The 13,507-nt window shown below is 39.0% G+C and overlaps 1 long non-coding RNA gene across 2 annotated transcripts in view; it reads left to right on the forward strand.

Moving 5' to 3' along the window:
• The first annotated feature begins 694 nt into the window (after window positions 1–694).
• LOC112670760 (uncharacterized) overlaps window positions 695–13,507 on the forward strand; it is a 53,627-nt gene continuing 40,814 nt past the window's right edge. Inside the window, exons 1-2 of one of the 2 annotated variants that reach the window (XR_007401940.1) lie at window positions 695–1,160; window positions 3,135–3,273. This is a non-coding gene — a long non-coding RNA (uncharacterized LOC112670760). The remainder of the gene's footprint in view (window positions 1,161–3,134; window positions 3,274–13,507) is intronic. The other variant, XR_004804628.2, reaches the window with a different exon arrangement.

Raw genomic sequence — 13,507 nt, forward strand, 5'->3', positions numbered from 1 at the left:
GTAATGTTGGAAAATAACTGCATGCTCTAGGAGTGTTAGCATACTTTAAACTTGATGCGAGTCAGCCATGAAATGCTGTTATCAAAAAAGAGAATGCATAAATGAGGCAATTACCTATGCAAATTTTGCAACAATATGCCGAATTTATTATCATTCTATTTAAAGGATTAACTAAACAGTAGAATATAAAAACGGAGAAATTAAAGTCTGTTCAAATACAGCACTATATTTTAAACCCAAAGACATATGAATAGTGTAGATGCAGAAGCCTGAAGAACCAGACCTGTGTGGGGAGAAAGGCAACATTAAATGTGAAAACAATTTTTATCACGAATCCTAATGACTGGTGTAAATTCTTGACCGCGCTTTCAACTCTACATTAGCATCCATGCCTCAAAAGCAATGCACTCTTTACTGCTTGCCTTCCTTTCTCCCAGGACATTTTTCCCATAGATTCAAAGGGGTAAAGGATATGTGCTTGCTTCTCTCCGAGCTATTTCTACCAGTCTCATTCTGCTTTAGAATTAGTATTGATCTTTCCCACATATGAGAGTTAGGCTTGCTTTCGCCCTAATGATCAGTGTAGTCCTAAATTTCTTCTTTCTGTGTCTTTATGGCCATTTTATTTATTTATTTTTTTACAGATTTTATTTACTTATTCCACAGAGAGAGAGAGAGAGAGAGAGAGAGAGAGCGAGCATGGGAAAGCAGAAGCAGGGAGAAGCAGGCTCCCCGCTGAGGAGGGAACCCGACATAGGACTCCATCCCAGGACCCTGAAATCATGATCTGAGCCACAGGCAGACGTTTAACAGACTGAGCCACCCAGGCTTCCCCATTTATGGGCACTTTATTGAAAGGCTGCTTGTAGGGCTGCCAAGGAAATGCTGGAAGAACTCATGTCAGAAGCCTGGACGTGGCATGGACCTAGGACATAGTTACTAAATGAACAACTGCAGGAGCAAAGTTTAAAGAGCAAGGATGCCTTTTTGCATAGCAGGGAGGGCCAAGAATCACGTGACATGGTTTGACTGGCCCTGGGAAGACTGTCTGGTCCCTTCACTCGGCAGATACATACAGCGCCTGAGAGTCTCACCTTGGGTTGATGAAGACTTTATGTTGAGGTATTGAATCCTGTTCTAAAATGGAAATGATTCTGGAGGTGAGTCCTAATTAACAATGACAACCTAGTGTAAACCAGTAGGGCAGTTTAGCCAGTTTGTCATCAGCCTGAGAGATGTAGTACAGAAACAGGCTTTGATTTCTGGAGCAAGGGCTGAGAAGAAGAAGTGGGAGAGGTTCAGAACCTGGAGTTTGTATTCAGAATATGTGGAGCAGTGAGGAGAGGGCGGGCCTACACGGTGGACATCCTCTCCCAAAATGGGGCCAACACTGAGAAAGTGCAAGTAGCTGTGGGGATGGTAGGGGGTAGGGGGTGGCACACCTGAAGAGAAATGTAACCTGCCTGTAAAGGAAAGAGAACCAGCCCCATTTACCACTGTGAGTTTTTCTTTATGACCAGGAAGGCCAAAAAAGGAAAAGGAAAAAAAAAAAAAAAAAAAAGGGCAGAAAAACTACTTTTAACTGGTTGCGTGTTGAATTCTCCAGAGAATGGCTGAACTGCACAGTAGTTGCTTTTGGGGCCTTGAGAAAAAGCCACTTCCTTACCTTGGTTTTTGTATTTGGGAGTCTTTGACTCTAGATTTTGGGGGAAAGGCAGGGGGTTGTAAGAAGCCAAGGGAGGAGGTGAGGGAGAGAGAGCACTGGGGCACATAATCTCTCAGCACACCGGTGGGGCCTGCTTCTTACAATTGATCTCCTTGTCCTCTCAGCGGCTTGCAGGGCTGGGGACAGTGCTGTGCAATCCCTCAGCCTGGTAGGAGAAAGGATGAGTAGAGAAAGAGCCCTGCCCTCCTACTGGGAAATGTTCTCTCTTCATAGAAATACTCCACTCCTTCCTGTCTCCAGTGTGGTCTGGGAGGCAATCGAAATGGAAGAAGGTTTTGAATATTTCTGATGCTGCCATAGATTTTCCATATAAATGAACTGTACATAAATACAAACTATACCCCTATAGTTATATTAAACTTTATTATTATACTTTTTTGGGGGTATTAGAAGACTGAGAGATAATAATACATAGCAAATTGATACGGAATCCTTTCTTTCAAGAGGGCAAATTTTATAAAGCAAGTGATTTCAATTTTATTTTTAGTTGTGACAAAATACACATAACATAAAATTTATCTCAATTTTTCCCTTTCAATTTAGAGACTTTATTTTTTAGAGGAATTTTAGATTCACAGCAAAACTGGGAGGAAGGTACAGAGATATCCCATATACCTCTCCCCCTTCCCATTATCCCACCCCAGAGGGGTACATTCATTGGAATTGATGAACCACATCATTATCACCGAAAGTTCACATTAGGGTTCACCCTTGGTGTTGTACATATTAATTTATAATGCCACTTATAATGACACATTTCTGCCATTATAATCACACAGAATAGTTTCATTGCCCTAAAAAGTTCTCTGTGTTTCACCTATTCATCCCTCCCTCCCTCTAGCCACTGACAACCAGTGATCTTTTTTACTCTCTTCATAGTTTTGTCTTTTCAGAGTGTCAGATAGTTAGGATCAAATAATATATATGGCCTTTTTAGATTGGCTTCTCTCACTGAGTAATAGGTATTTACGATTCCTCTGTGTCTTTTTATGGCTTGATAGCTCACTTCTTTTTTAATGTGGAATAATGTTCCATTGACTGGATATACCACAGCTTAGGACATCTTGGTTGATTTGGGGTTTGGGCAGTTGTGAATAAAGTTTCTATAAACATCTGTGTACAGGTTTTGGTGTAGATATTAGTTTTTTTTTTAATTTTTATTTATTTATGATAGTCACAGAGAGAGAAAGAGAGAGAGGCAGAGACATAGGCAGAGGGAGAAGCGGGCTCCATGCACCGGGAGCCCGATGTGGGATTGGATCCGGGTCTCCAGGATCGCGCCCTGGGCCAAAGGCAGGCGCCAAACCGCTGCGCCACCCAGGGATCCCTTAGATATTAGTTTTTGATTCCTTTGGGTAATACCAAAGAGACCGATTGCCAGATCATGTGGTAAGAGTATGTGTTTTAGTTTTGTAGGAAACTACCAGTCTCCCAGGGTGGCTGTACTATTTTGCATTCCCGCCAGCAATGAATGAGAGTTCCTGCTGCTCAACATCCTCACCAGCATTTGGAGTTGTCGGTGTTTTGGATTTTGGCCATTCCAAGAGGTGTGCAGTGATAGCTCATTGTTTTAATTTCTTACCTATTTTTTAGGTGTACAACTTAGTAGTGTTAAGTTTATCCACATTGTTGTGCAACCAATCTTCAGAACTTTTTCATCTTCCAAAACTGAAATTCTAGATCCATTAAACAGCAACTGGCCAACTCTCCCTCCACCTTGGACCTGGCAACAATTCATTCTACTTGCTGTTTCCATGAGTTTGATTGTTCTTGATATCTCATCTAAATGAAATCGTACTGTTTTTGTGATTTTTGTGACTGGCTTATTTCACCTACCATAATGTCCTCAAGATCTACCTATGTGTAACAGTTGTCCAAATTTACTTTCTATTAAAGGCTGAATAATATTCCATCATATGTATATATCACATTGTGTTTATCCATTCATCTCTCAATGAATGACTATTTAATTATTGTGAATAATACTATTATGAATATGGCTGTACAAATATCTCTTCAAGATGCTGTTTTTAATTATTTTGGGAATATATACAGATGTGGAATTACTGAATCATATGGTAGTTCTACTTCTAAGTTTTTGAGAAACCACCATACTCTTTTTCATATGTTTGCACCATTTTACATTCCCACCAATAGTGCACAAGGGTTTCGATTTTTCCACAGCCTCACTAACACTCGTTATTTTTTGGTGGTTGTTTTTATTTTTTTGGCTTTTTTGTGTATGCTTTTTGTTTTGTTTTGTTTTTGATCGCATCCATAGCAACTGACTTTTTAAAGGTCACTTTCACCAAGCTGTCATCTTTCCTTTCTGCATGTGGAAATTACAGTTCAAAGGAGAAGTGACTATCTTTAATTGTAGCTAAAGGATTGAAACCCAGGTTTTCTGAAAATAAAACAAAACAAAACCCCAAAAGCCTGATAATCCAGGTTCTTTGTGTGATAGCAGGTTTTCTCAACACACGAGACCAAACTACTGGAAACAGCAATCAAGAGTATCTTAAAGTAAAAGAGATGAGGCGTTAGAAGCATAAAGGAGGTTTCTATTTTTTAATGTTATGTCTGGACTTGCAAGGATAAGAATCTGTTGGTAATAATACTGTCAAAAGGAGGAAATTAGTTTTTTTAAAAATTAGCTGTGGGAATGGTAATGCTTGACCTTCATTAATATGCACACATTAGCATTATCTGATTTACATAGGTGTTAACCCAGGTGTTTGGAAGAGCATCCAGGAGAATAACCTCTGATCATTACAAAACTGGAGACGTATCTTCTGTCCTTCTCTGAGGATTTTCAAATAAACAGTAATTATAATGGCACCAATTTAGGAATGGCTGATTACATGATTTCAGCAAAACTGTCATTATCTGTGAATATTTCATGAAATGCAGAAATGTGGTATTTTTTCATATTTTTATGAAGAAACTCTTTGAGAAAAAAAGCAATCAAGAGCTACGTTTCTTATATAATACCCAGGTCAGGCAAACACTACTTCTGGAGCATGGAATTATACCTACAGATTCAGATATCATGATTAATCTTCCTGGCTTTCTGTTATGCGTACAGTGTAGCAGAAACCGCTGAATGCTTATGTGGTGACACACTTGCCCTTTTACATTAGGGAGGGAAGTAAGATGCTGTGATGATATAAGTGCAGCGCAGTGCTCTGCGTTTGTTCAATATCCTGCAGTTTCTTTGTGCTCTTCCTGCTTGGTATGCAAGTTGCTTCTAAGCATCCTGAAAAACCACTGATCGTGGAGAACTTAAAAGTAACACTGGGCACTGTGACAGCATTGTGCTGACAAAACAGCAACAGAGCCCAGTGAGAGTCATGTTCAGGCCACTCTTATGTCTCTTCGTAATATTACTTCAATTTTATGGATGACAGATGTGAAGAAGAGAGAAGTCAGAAGAAGACAATGCCAAACTAATCCTGGAAATGATTGGCTAATCAATGGATTCATTTATACCAACAATATCTACTAAATACCTAATACGTGCCAGGCATAGTATTGGAGGCGCACGGAGTGATAAAAGACAAAAAGACAAAAAAAAAAAAAAAAAAAAGACAAAAAGACATCATTCATGTTCTTCAAGGACCTTAAAAATAATCTCTATGATACAATGGTTGTCAAATATCAGAATCATGTGTAGGGCTTGTTCAAACACAGGTTGCTGGATGCCAGGCCTACACTTCCGTAGGTATGGGCTGGGGTGTGGTGTCGGGGGTGGGGAGATGGGGCAAAGATTTGCATATTCTGAAACATTCCCAGATGATGTTGATGCTACTGGTCCTGGGACCACACTTTGAAAACTACCATTAAAATGGAACTTTTGTAGCAGCAAAAGGAGAACCGAAATCTTAATTTGTAAAACCATTCTTTGCTTATATGTGATAAAAATATTGAAGTTTTAGGTAGTCAGCTGAGACTGCACAATTAACATAGGCTTTAAAAGAGAACTTCAAAGGAATAGAATAATTATGCTTCTGACCTATATATGTATTTTAAATAGAAATGAAGAAATGGGACTTACATGAAACCGCTTTGAAGACTATGAATGATATTTAGTGTAGTATCAATAAAAAGAAATACCTGTAAAGAAAATGAGACATAAGTAAAAATATTTGGGGGAAAAAAAGCACTTCAAATTAAATTATATATACATGAAAAAAATCCAAAAGCTTATAGCCAGATAAAGCTATACAAATATTAGAGAACTAATAAAAGAAGAATAAAAAGCCATAAGGGTTATTCTGTTACATTAAAAATGATATAACAGAGGACAAAATCATTGATATGGACTTTGATATGATGCAATAGCAGTTGTATTTGATTTTAAGGAAATGATCTAGTTTCCCATGGACTGGCTCCTTGATGGCATCTTTTCAGTTGTTTACTGCTAAAACCAATTTAATGATGAGTGAGTAATGATGAATACATTTCTGTAGGTAACTGTAGATACACATAGTGCAAAGTACAAGCAATGACTTACAGTGATCAAGGAAGATTCTAGTGTAATAAAATGAGCAGGAGGGATGCCTGGGTGGCTCAGTGGTTGAGGACCTGCCTTCTGCCCAGGGCCTGATCCTGGAGTCCCGGGATCGAGTCCCATGTCAGACTCCCTGCATGAAGCCTGCTTCTCCCTCTGCCTGTGTCTCTGCCTCTCTCTCATGTGTGTCTTTCATGAATAAATAAATAAAATCTTTAAAGAAAATAAAAATAAAATGAACTGGAGTGGCTAAAAGTAAGCAAATGGGAATTCACATTGGAATTATGTGACATCCTTTTTCTGATGACCTCAAAAAACATTGACAATGAAAACTCATTGAGGAGCACCTGAGTGGCTCAGTCGGTTAAACTCTTGGCTTTGGCTTTTGACTCTTGATTTTGGCTCAGGTCATGCTTTTTGGATCCTAGGATCAGGTCCCTTGTCAGGTTCTGTGCTCAGTGCCGAGCTGGCTTATCCCTCTGCCTCTGTTTCCCCCCCTTCATAAATTATTTTTTAAAAAAGAGAAAATACAAACTTATTGATCTGTACTCACAATGCCATGGAGAAGAAAAAGCTGAGCATTATTACTTATGTTGCTGTATGTTTAAGATGGGAAGAAAGAAGCATGGAGATTGCATGATGGTCCCAAGGCTTGATAGTAGAGGAGGAAGTTAGGATCAGTTTGTCTTGTTTGACTTGTTTGTTTTAAGTTTTAGTTTAACTTTTTTTTAAAAGCTAGATTTTATTATTTATTTATTTGAGACACAGCATGAGGGAGAAACAGACTCCTCACTGAGTAGCGAGCCCCCCACAGGGCTCAATCCCAGGACCCTGAGTTCATGACCCGAGCGGAAGGCAGACGCTTAACCAGCTGAGCAACCCAGGTATCCCATTGGTTTAGCTTTAAATACCATCTAATGCTGTTTTCTTTATGTAGGATTTCTAGGAGCCTTATCTTTCTTAGCAGCACCTAGAACACTAATCTTCTTTTCTATTTTACCAGCTATTGCTCCATCAATAGAGTCAATATTGCAGATGGTGACATGCGTCAGTTCTGGAATCGAGCTGTCATGGTTCAAATCTCAACTCTGCCACTTATTATGTTTGTGGCCTTGAAAAATTACTTAACTCTTCCAAGTGTAGGTTTTCTCATCTGTAACATGGAACTTTGCAGGAGCTGGGCCTGAAATGATAGGCAGGTCAAGGAACTAGAATAAAGCCATTCTGGAACCAAGCCAATTTGTAAAATGCAAAGGAGGAAGAATCTCTTATAGGTTTTGTTTGGTTGTGAAAAGTGACAGGAGAGCTGGTCAGTTACAGGTCAATTCATAATCATCTAAAGCTTGGGACATATTTGGTTAAGCTATTTTGTCATTTGGGAGGCTTCTCCAGACTGAGGATTCCCTGGTCTGAGAGGAACATCTATTTGTTTGGGCTGCAAGTTTCTCAAATAGGCCTTGATCCTAATGTAATCTAATAGGATATTTCAGTAGGTTCTAGAGCTACTTGAGGGACTTTGAGATTTGGGCCCATGTCTCTGTAGCTCTTTGGAATTAAGTGTCCATCTACTGGCAGTGACTAATCCAGCCACTTTAACCACGGAGTGGAAAACAAAGTCGTACTCGTCTTGGGGTAGAGGATACATGTCAAACTCTAATAAGCAGACAGAAGCCAATTGTCTTTCTTTCTTTTTTTTTTTTTTAATTTTTATTTATTTATGATAGTCACAGAGAGAGAGAGAGAGAGGCAGAGACACAGTCAGAGGGAGAAGCAGGCTCCATGCACCAGGAGCCCGATGTGGGACTCGATCCCGGGTCTCCAGGATCGCGCCCTGGGCCAAAGGCAGGCGCCAAACCGCTGCACCACCCAGGGATCCCGCCAATTGTCTTTCATTAAGAACTGGGCTTGTAATGCGGGTGGTGGGAATGACAGAGAATAAGGGAATCTGGAGGAAATTTTCTGTGTATTTTTATATTGAAGAAAAAAGATAAGATGTTAGTCTATAAACTAAAAAAAAATCCTTATTTTATTTCCTAATTAACAACATCTAGGTTAGAGTCTGCATATGATTGTGCTAATTCTTAGGATGCACAAAAAAATAAACTAAAGTCTTTTTGAGGGGTTAATTTTTTTCCAACAAAGTCATAGAATAGCACAGTAGGGCATCCTTCATTTCTCACTTTGCTTTTGTAGCATGCTCAGAGTTATGTTTGCAAAATATTCAAGGGCTTCTTCAGGGCCTTTTTTGAGGGACTTACTTAGTCATCAGATCTTTATTTTTCAATAGCTTAGCTGTTTTCTGATGTCACTTTTATGGGCTTCATGAAAGCCTGTACCTTTTTTAAGGTTTTCTGTTTCATTGATAATTATAGCACGCTATATATTTTTTTATATTTTAAAGATTTGTTTATTTATTTTAGAGAGAGAAGGAGAGTGTGAGTGCAGTGAGGGGCAAAGCGAGAGGGAGAATCTCAAGCAGACTCCTCGCTGAGTGCAGAGTCCAATTTGGCACTCCATCTCACCACCCTGAGATCATGACCTGTTTGGAAATCAAGAGTCAGTCGCTTAACAGACTAAGCCACCCAGGTGCCCTAATATGTCATAATTTATTATTATTATATTTCTTAATATTTTATTTAAATTCAATTTCCCAACGTACAGTATAATGTTCAGTGCTCATCCTATCAAGTGCCCTCCATGTCATGATTTTTAAAGAAAATGGCAAAGATATGAAAATATTGCAAAAGATAAAGCTAGCATAAAGCAGAAAGGGATTTTTGAACAAATTTTCAAAAAATTTTGTTTTCAAATTTTCAAAAATTTTAAACAAATTTTATACATGATAGTTTCCTATCAAATATTTTTGTGTAATAATATTTTTGCTTGTCTATGAATCTTATAAGTTTGAGAACTTGAATAATAAATATATGGATGATAAAGATGGCCTGTATAATTTTGTTGTCTACTCAGGGCAGCAGTCTTGTGGCTTTGTCCTTCCTGATGTGTTACCGCCAATAGAAACACCCATATTACTTTGATATTGGCTCTATTTCCAAGAATTAGGATTAAAAGAATTGATGATTCTCTTCCCAAATAAAATGTTCCTAAGTAAAGGATGCCTATATTCATAGAGTAGTTTCCCAAGTCGTAATTATTTGATGCATATCATAGAGTTGATAATCTGCACAAAGTGAGGACACCCAACTACATGAATCCTTAAAATGGCAAATCTGTTCAGTGGTTGCCTTGCTATGGTGGACAACAGATTTCTTCCTCTGGCATAATGAACCTGGGACACTTGGTAGGCCAAACTCCACTTAGATTTATCTCTATATGTTGTTCCCTCTCTGGCAAGAAAATCAGAAGGAACTTTTTATAAATGTAGACTTCGGTGGCTCCTGTAGAAGCTGGGTTCTGGATGTCTAAGCAGAAGTCCTGACTTTGGTTGCCCTCCATGTGGATACATTGGTGGATAAAGTCACCTCTGAACAGACTTATGCATTATTCTTAGAACATGCCCACTGGGGAGGTTTCTTTCTAATTTAAGCTTTCAGTCCATTGGCAGAATGAATTTTGCTAGTGTGTCCTCTTTTGAACAATTGCGTTAGCTTAGTGTCAAATTTCTTGAAGTGGACTCTCCTAAAGCATATAGTTGGAGAACTTGCAAAGTAATGTTGTTGCAAAGTGCAACAAGAACAGGGATTCTCAACGTCAGCACAATTCACATTTTACACTTGGTAATTCTTTGGGTAATTTTTGAGAGAAACTGTCCTCTGCAATGTAGGATGTATAGCAGCAACCCTGGCCCTGGCCACTATTCCCTAAATGCCTATAGTATGCCTTTAGTCATGACAATCAAAGATGTCTCCAGATGTTGCCAAATACCCCATTAGGAGGAAAAATATCTCCTAGCTGAGACCCAATCTAGCCCATATCAGGAAACCTATTGACTGTATCTTTTAAACCAACCACCTCTCATCACTTCCATTTTCTTTGTTCGAATCAACATCATTTCTTGCCTGGATTACTGCAATAACTTCCTAATTAGAGCCCTATAGTCTGTCCCACCTTATACTCTTTCCTTTTCAGTGTCTTCTCAATACAGCATCCAGAATGATCCTTTCAAAACATACCAGTTCATGGCACTTGTCTGCTCACAATCCTTAAATGACTTCCCATTTCTCTTAGACAAAAATGGCCTACCAGGTAGGTTCAAGGCAATGACATGCCAGGATCTATGTGATACATCACTATCATCACTATCATACATCACTATCACTATCACTGAACCAGGAATCTGCACAGGGGCCAGACATATGGGCAGCCAATTCCTCCTGACAAAGCTATAAAACCTTCCAGAAGTCCTTTCTGAAGTTGTCTTTGGAGCCAGTTTAGTCAGACAAGAATGCCACCCTTACTCCTTATAGTCAGGTGCTTTTTCTCCTAAATGGTCTCCCAGTCTGCTCATTAACCTATTTACCAGACAATGGATGACAATGATCTCCTTCAAAAAAGAAAGATCCACCCCTAAAGGATGGAGATTTACTACCACTGAGTTGAGTAAAACAAAGCAGCCAGTTCCAAAGGCAAATCCACAAGAGGAGTTCCAAATTTTTTTTTTTTTTTAATAGTAAGATTGGGGCTGCCCTGGTGGCTCAGCGGTTTAGCGCTACCTTCAGCCCAGGGCATGATCCTGGAGACTCGGGATCAAGTCCCACATCGGGCTCCCTGCATGGAGCCTGCTTCTCCCTCTGCCTGTGTCTCTGCTTCTCTCTCTCTCTCTGTGTCTCTCATGAATGAATAAATAAATAAGTAAATAAAATAAATAAAATGGCAAGATTGGTTGAATAAAAGTAAAAACTCCTAAGGCAGTCATATGGAAGGAGATAATATTCATTTAGATTTTTAAGTTTGAAGTGTTCATTAATATAATCTTTTCTATAATATTCAAAAGTAAGGGGATCCCTGGGTGGCTCAGCGGTTTAGAGCCTGCCTTCATGCCCAGGGCATGATCCTGGAGTCCCAGGATCGAGTCCCTTATCGGGCTCCCTGCATGGAGCCTGCTTCTTCCTCTCTCTCTCTCTCTCTCTGTGTCTCTTGTGAATAAATAAATAAATAAATAAAAAAGTACTTCTTAGAATAGTTTAGTAATTCGGTATTTTAAAATAATATTTTGTAAAATTCTAAGAATGTGCTCTAGAAATATGTAAAGCTAAACACAAAATCAACAATAAGATAGATAAATTAGGAGATGGAGAATTATAATTACAAAAGGACCAAAAGGTGTTTTTCCCCCAGATGAACACCAAGTAAGATCCTGGGAGAACAGCAAAAATAGAAGACAATTAAAGGTGGCATTGTTACCAAAGAATCCCTCACTCTGATAAACAAAAAAGGTCAGCAATCTGGTAGAGCACAGAAATAGCGATTGCCCCTTTTACTATACAACCAAGGCGATCACACTTGACTTTGCTAGTCTACTTTCAGTCTCTCCAAGAGGGAAACTGGGTAATTTTCAGCCAGGAAAAAAGGAGCATAAATTCTTTAAAGAATTATGTAAAAATTGACAGAAAATGATAAAATGATAAAAATGTTTGGTAAGTTCTAAATGGGAATGCACATAGGAAAATATTCCACAGCTGCCTGTAATGGGCTGAGGTTAAACAAAAGCAGAGATGAAAGTGGAACATCACGGAGAAGATTTTGATGATAAATGATAATGTCCTGTTGCACAACAAGAGCCCCATAACACAAGGGAATTTGAAGGTAAACTGGGAATACTCGGAGAGGTTCTCAGAGGTACAATCCTTTTCCAGTGAAAGTGAGATCATTCCTTGGGTTTTTTCTTCCTGACACATTACAAACGCCTCATTTTTCAAGGGTTTGATGAAACATCATTAAGTGTTTCTTCTTTTACAGTCTGCTTTTTGGCCATCACATTTCTCTCGGGAGAGAAGATGATAATCTGACAGACATGTTAGCACATACACCCTGAACTTTAATCTCCTGCTAAAGATTAAGTCTACTTTTTTTCTGTAGGCTTTTGACTTGGGATAACCTTTTTGCTGCCATGGAACACTGCCATTTTTCATAGACAGTTGCAAAAGTAAACTTCCTCTGGTAATATTCTTAAAACTTGATTATTAAACACAATGATGCAATCTACTGGGAGGCATGGCCCATAAAGACATTTGTTAAATGCATTCATTAATAAAACACATTTTCCCACACTAGAGACTCCCTAAGTGGTGGTTATGGTCTCCAGCTAGCCTGCCAAGTTTATTTAATTCACAATGCAGTTGAAACGGAATGTTCCATAAATCAGATACATTATGGGTTAATAGGGCCTTTGGGGAGCCTGAGATTGGAGGCAGTGAGAGGAATAGTCAGGGAATCTGACTGCCATTACAAATTATTTCTAAGGCAATTGATTTCCAAGTCAGGGCTCAAGATGCAAAGACAGCAACTATAATGTCCTAGGAAATTGAGAGATTGGGACAGGAAAGAAAGGAAGGATAGGACATGGAATTTTCTTCTTCTCAGGCCATGAGTGTCAATGGAAACTCACCCAAACTCAACTCTCACCAAACTACCCAGTATGAAGGGGCCTTGTCTTCCTTGGCACCAGAAAAGTCATCAGGAAAGGATTCTTTCTCTGTCCCTCTGAACTCTTTCCCCAGAAATCACTGCTTACAGTTGTTGAAAGGCAATGCTCCATGAGTCTCTTTGCTCTTGCAAAGCAAAGCACTGACTGTCGTTTGTTCTCAACCAACTTTTCAAGAATGTTTGTGATGAGAAGATGGGAGATGGACATATTGTCTTCTTCCAGTGGAAAGGGTGAGGTTGCTTACAGCCTTGGAACATAGAAATCGTACCTCTGTCTGGAGCAATGGGCAGGTGCTTTTACTGCCCATTATAAAAGATTTGAATTCCCTAGGTTTAGGATTCCTCTCTTCTCATGCAATCCTGTAGGAATTGGGGCTCTAGGTATCAGTGCAGACGCTGATACCCTGGCTATTGCTATTGCTCTGAGTAACAAATTGTCCTTTGTTTCTGATCCAGGAGACTCGTGTCTTCTACCAGTAACCACGTAACTATGGCAGGCTAACTTGTTAACTTGCAAGTAGCTGGTATGTTAGCTTGTGGTAGGCTAACTTATTAGCTTACTGCTTTTTAATAAAACAGCACATTTTGATTATGATTATGATGTATGTATACTTCAAAATCCAAAAACCTATTAAGTATATCACCTATTTCTTTACAGATAAAAC

The sequence above is a fragment of the Canis lupus genome, chromosome 14 (assembly GCF_003254725.2).
Source record: "Canis lupus dingo isolate Sandy chromosome 14, ASM325472v2, whole genome shotgun sequence".
NCBI lineage: Eukaryota > Metazoa > Chordata > Mammalia > Carnivora > Canidae > Canis > Canis lupus.